This window comes from Pristiophorus japonicus, chromosome 12 (genome assembly GCF_044704955.1).
Source record: "Pristiophorus japonicus isolate sPriJap1 chromosome 12, sPriJap1.hap1, whole genome shotgun sequence".
Taxonomy (NCBI): domain Eukaryota; kingdom Metazoa; phylum Chordata; class Chondrichthyes; family Pristiophoridae; genus Pristiophorus; species Pristiophorus japonicus.
The window spans coordinates 75,147,663-75,153,298 of record NC_091988.1 but is presented as its reverse complement, the minus strand read 5'-3'; the positions used below and the strand labels follow the sequence as shown (position 1 = coordinate 75,153,298).

The window sequence follows — 5,636 nt, the reverse complement described above, 5'->3', positions numbered from 1 at the left end:
CTGACCTTTCTATATCATCATCATAGGCAGTCCCTCGGAATCGAGGAAGACTTGCTTCCACTCTTAAAAATGAGTCCTTAGGTGACTGAACAGCCCAATACGAGAACCACAGTCCCTGTCATAGGTGGGACAGAAAGTCGTTGAGGGAAGTGGTGGATGGGACAGGTTTGCTGCACATTCTTTCCGCTGTCTGCGCTTGATTTCTGCATGTTCTCGGCAACGAGACTCAAGGTGCTCGGCGCCCTCCCGGATGCACTTCCTCCACTCAGGGCGGTCTTTGGCCAGGGACTCCCAGGTATCTGTGGGGATGTTGCACTTTTTCAGAGAGGCTTTCAGGGTATCCCTGTAACATTTCCTCTGCCCACCTTTGGCTCGTTTGCTGTGAAGTTGTTCCGAGTAGAGTGCTTGCTTTCGGAGTCTCGTGTCTGGTATGCGAACGATGTGGCCTGCCCAGCGGAGCTAATCAAATGTGGTCAGTGCTTCAATGCTGGGGATGTTGGCCTGGTCAAGGACGTTAATGTTGGTGCGTCTATCCTCCCAGGGTATTTGTAGGATCTTGCGGAGGCCTCATTGGTGGTATTTCTCCAGCAACTTGAGGTGTCTACAGTACATGGTCCATGTCTTTGAGCCACACAGGAAGGCGGGTATTACTACAGCTCTGTAGACCATGAGATTGGTGGCAGTTTTGAGGGTCTGGTCTTCAAACACTCTTTTCCTCAGGCGGCCGAAGGCTGCACTGGCACACTGGAGGCGGTGTTGAATCTCGTCGTCAATGTGTGCTCTTGTTAATAATAGGCTCCCGAGGTATGGGAAATGGTCCACATTGTCCAGGGACGCTACGTGGATCTTGATGACTGGGGGGCAGTGCTGTGCAGTGAGGACAGGCTGGTGGAGGACCTTTGTCTTACAGATGTTTAGCGTAAGGCCCATGTTTTCGGACGCCTCAGTAAATACATCAACTATGTCCTGTATGTGTGCAGACGCAGGCGTCGTCTGCGTACCGTAGCTCGACAACAGAGGTCGGGGTGGTCTTGGACCTGGCCTGGAGATGGCGAAGGTTGAACAGGTTCCCACTGGTTCTGTAGTTTGGTTCCACTCCAGCGGGGAGTTTGTTGACTGTGAGGTGGAGCATGGCAGCGAGCAAGATTGAGAAGAGGGTTGGGGCGATGACGCAGCCCTGTTTGACCCTAGTCCGGATGTGAATTGGGTCTGTAATGGATCCGTTGGTAATATTGTCATGGAGCAGGCGGAGGATGGTGCCGAACTTTTGGGGACATCTGAAATGGAGGAGGACGCTCCATAGACCCTCGTGGTTGACAGTGTCAAAGGCCTTTGTAAGGTCAAAGGCGGCCATGTATAAGGGCTGGTGCTGTTCCCTGCATTTTTCCTGTAGCTGTCGCGCTGCAAAAATCATGTCTGTTATGCCCCGTCAGGGACAAAATCCGCACTGTGACTCCGGGAGGAGCTCCTCGGCCACAGGGAGAAAAGACGGTTGAGGAGGACTCTAGCGACGACTTTTCCAGTAGTTGCTGCAGTCGGACTTGTCCCCTTTTTTAAAGATGGTCACGATCACTGCATCTGAGATCTCCCGGCATGCTCTCCTCCCTCCAGATGAGAGAGATGAGGTCATGTATTCGCGCCAGTAGTGCCTTTCCGCCATACTTCAGTGCCTCAGCATGGATTCAATCCGCTCTCATAGCCTTGTTGTGCTTAAGCTGTCTTATGATTCTCAGATGTATCTGCAACCTGACATCCGTCATACGCACTCTTTTTCTGCTTCATCTTACTCTCTATCTTTTCCATCATCCAAGGAGTTCTGACTTTAATTGCCCTACCTTTCCCCCTAGTGGGAATGTAACTCGACTGTACCTGAACTATTTCCTCTTTAAAGGCAGCCCATTGTTCCACTACAGTTCTGCCTGTCAATCTGTGACTCCAGTTTACCTGGGCCAGATCCATTCTCATCCCACTGAAATTTGCCTTCCCCCAGTTAAACATTTTTACTCCTGATTGCTCCCTATCCTTTTCCATAATCTAAACCTTATGATACTATGATTGCTGTTCCCTAAATGTTCCCCGACTGACACTTGCTCCACCTCATTCCCCAGAACCAGATCCAGCAATGCCTCCTTCCTCGTTGGGCCGGAAACACGCTGATCAAGAAAGTTCTCCTGAACAGACTTCAGAAATTCTTCCTCCTCTCTGCCCTTTACATTATTACTATCCCAACCAATATTAGAATAGTTGAAGTCCCCCATTATCACTGCTCTATCGTTCTTGCATCTCTCTGTAATTTCTCTGCAAATTTGCTCCTCTATATCTTTCTCATTAGTTGGTGGCCATTTGAATACACCCAGTAGTGTCATGGCACCTCTATTATTTCTTAACTCTAGCCATATAGACTCTGTCCTTGACCCCTCCAGGACATCCTCTCTCACCAGCACCATAACAATCTCGTTAACCAATACTGCCACACCACCTCCTATCTTTCCTGACACCCTATACCCAGGAATATTTAATACCCAATCCTGCCTTTTTTTGAGCCAGGTCTCCCTTATCGCCATAACATCATATTCCCATGTGGCTATTTGTGCCTGCAACTCACCAACCTTGTTTACTATGCTCTGTGCGTTCACATACATAGACTGTAAACCTATGTTAGACCATCCTGTATTCTCTCTTCGCCTGACGCCACCTTGCTTGCTTTAAAACTGTCCATCTCTTCCAATCCTTTGTTCCCCCTTTCGAATGCTACATCCTGATGCCCACACGCCTACCAACATAGTTTAAACCCTCCCCAACAGCACTAGCAATATCCCTGCGAACATATTGGTTAAGGCCCTGTTGAGGTGCAACCCATCCGCACTGTACAGGTCCCACCTCCCCAGAACCGGCCCCAATGCCCCAGGAATCTGAAGCCCTCCCTCCTGCACCACCTCTCCAGCCACATATGCATCTGCTCTATTCTCCTATTTATATATTCATTCGTGCGTGGCACCGGGAGTAATCCAGAGATTACTACCTTCGAGGTCCTGCTTTTTAATCTCTTTCCCACCTCCCTAAAATCTGCCTGCAGGACCTCATCCCTCTTTCACGCATATGTCATTGGTACCGATATGGACCATGACCTCTGGCTGTTCACCCTCCACTCTCAGAATGTTCTGCAGCCGCTCAGTGACATCCTCTGACACCAGGGAGGCAACATACCATCCTGGAGTCACATCTGCGGCCGCAGAAACACCAGTCTGCTCCCCTAAGTATCGAATCCCCGACCACTATTGCTTTCCCTGTCTTCCTCAGCCGAGCCACCCATGCACTTGGCTCTGGCTGTACTTTTTTTTTTTGAAATTCGTAGCCAATCGTTCCAATTCTTTGTCAAATCACAAACGCCAGAGGTCACCTTGCACACGCCAAGGATCACTCTGCGCCAATGCTCTTAGCCAAAAGGCCTAGAGCCACTGCACCGTTCCTGGAAGTACTGCAATACCAGGTTCGTGCCATGGAGGTGGATGGGTCAGGTCCCCCACACACCTCCGTGGAGGTGGATGGGTCAAGCCACCCCACCCACCTCCTGTTTCCAAAAAAGCAAGCATATACCTTCCTGATCCAGGGAGAACCACCCGGAGGTCATGGTGGCTACTCCCCTGTCAGGTCAGTTACGCATGATCTTAGCCAAAAGGCCGAGAAGTTCCTGTACTGCCTAGAGGAACCATCGCCAGTACTCAGAACAGAATGCGTGATGCACTCAGGGGACTCCTGAACTACCTGCCTGGTCCTCCTTTTCAGTTTGGCAGTCACCCATTCCCTCTCTGACTGCACACTCCTTGGGTGCGGGACGACCACCTCCTGAAATGTGCTATCCACGAAGTTCCAGCCTCGTGGATGTACCGCAGTGAAGCTGACTGCTGCTCAAACTGCGAAACCTGGAGCTCAAGCTCCTCCAGCTGACGATGTAATTTGATGTAATTAGATGAAGTGAAGCGTTCTGATTGATAATGGGGCGCAGTTTCCTTCCAAGCGCTGAGCACCAAGCAACACATCAATGTTGTGTGAACCTTGTGTCTTCAGTGGCCCGAAGGTTAATTAGAAGATAAATTAGTCATTAAGTCCCAATAGCAACTGCCGTTAATTGAATGCAAGTTAATTTCTGGGCTGCAACTGACCAAAAATGGAACAGATTGTCAGTGACTGATGGCCACGTTCTCGTGTCCCAGTGCAAATATCGGGGGTCGGCCACTGCTCACGCCAGCGAGCGATCGTGGAAACCGGATTGAGGAATAATTTCAATGTTACAATCACTGCACCAGGCTGTTTTCAGATATGTAATTAGTGCGGATGTATGGTAATTAATGCTTTGGAACACACACATGCGCAGGCTTATTTAACACTCCGAGCACCGATTGATCAAGGTGTTTTAAAAAGACTACATACATTGCAGCGTGGCTCTCTGCTTTGTAAAATATGACTCTGTCTTCCAGAAGGTCGCGCATTGCCCGCTGTGATAGTGGGCTGCAAACAACAGAAAGCTCCCAAATTTGGACTCTAGTCCGTCTCGAGTCAGCTCGTCTCGGCAAGGGCTGTCGCTCAGGATGTTACACTCGGCCACTATGCCCCTGGGTTATGGGGGCGGAAGGGGGAACGGGGAGAAGGGGAAGCAAATGGGAGAAGGGAGACGGAAGGGGAGAAGGGGCAAGTCGAGAAATTGGGAGGGTTGTGAGGAAAAGGCAGAAAATCATCCAGGGTTCCCACCCCTGATCAGTGGCCAATGAGCTGAGGTGAGGACAGGATTGGGCTCAGGTGTGATACCCACACGGTCGATGGGGTGGCTTGACCCATCCACCTCCACGGAGGTGTGTGGGAGGCCTGACCCATCCACCTCCATGGCACGAACCTGGTATTGCAGTACTTCCAGGAACGGTGCAGTGGCTCTAGGCCTTTTGGCTAAGAGCATTGGCGCAGAGTGATCCTTGATGTGTGCAAGGTGACCTCTGGCGTTTGTGATTTGACAAAGAATTGGAATGATTGGCTACGAATTAAAAAAAAAAACAGCTCTCAGATGCCTGTGGGATGAAACGGGTCAACGCCAGGAGCACGAAACTGGCTGATAGTGAATCGGCCGCCCGTCCCACAGAGAGAGAGGGCTGGCGATTCGTCACCAGCCCGTTTCCCGCGACTACCAATTGGGCCCCTGAACATCTCGGCTCGTGTGTACGGCGAGTGAGCAGCCGGCACCCATGGAACCGTACCCTGGAGGAGGAGAGAGAATCGAAGGTAGAGGGGATCAGTGATGGCCGGTGTGTCACTCTGCTAGTCTACGGAGCAGCGCCTCGCTCTTTCCGTGACTCCTTGGGGAGGTGATGGGTGACGGTGGGCCGGTGGGGGGGAAGAGATGGCGAGGTGAAGGGATGTAGAAAGAGAATTCCAGACTCTTGGAATGTGGAGGCTGAAGACTCTGCCACTGATGGCAGGGTGGGGTGGGGAACGAGCAGAGGGAATGAACTCCCAGGGGCATAGCTTACAAGGCATAATGTGGTAGAGCTGCTAATGCAGCACTGGAGACAACCTACAAGCAGTTATTTACCTGCCCTCTTCTCATATGGATATATAGAAAAGGTAATAAAATAGAATAATGTGCA

The 5,636-nt window shown here is 50.8% G+C and overlaps 1 pseudogene; it reads right to left on the bottom strand.

Annotated features, from left to right (window-relative positions):
• Positions 1-3,453: 3,453 nt before the first annotated feature.
• Positions 3,454-3,692, bottom strand: LOC139277798 (U2 spliceosomal RNA; annotated as a pseudogene).
• Positions 3,693-5,636: the final 1,944 nt, after the last annotated feature.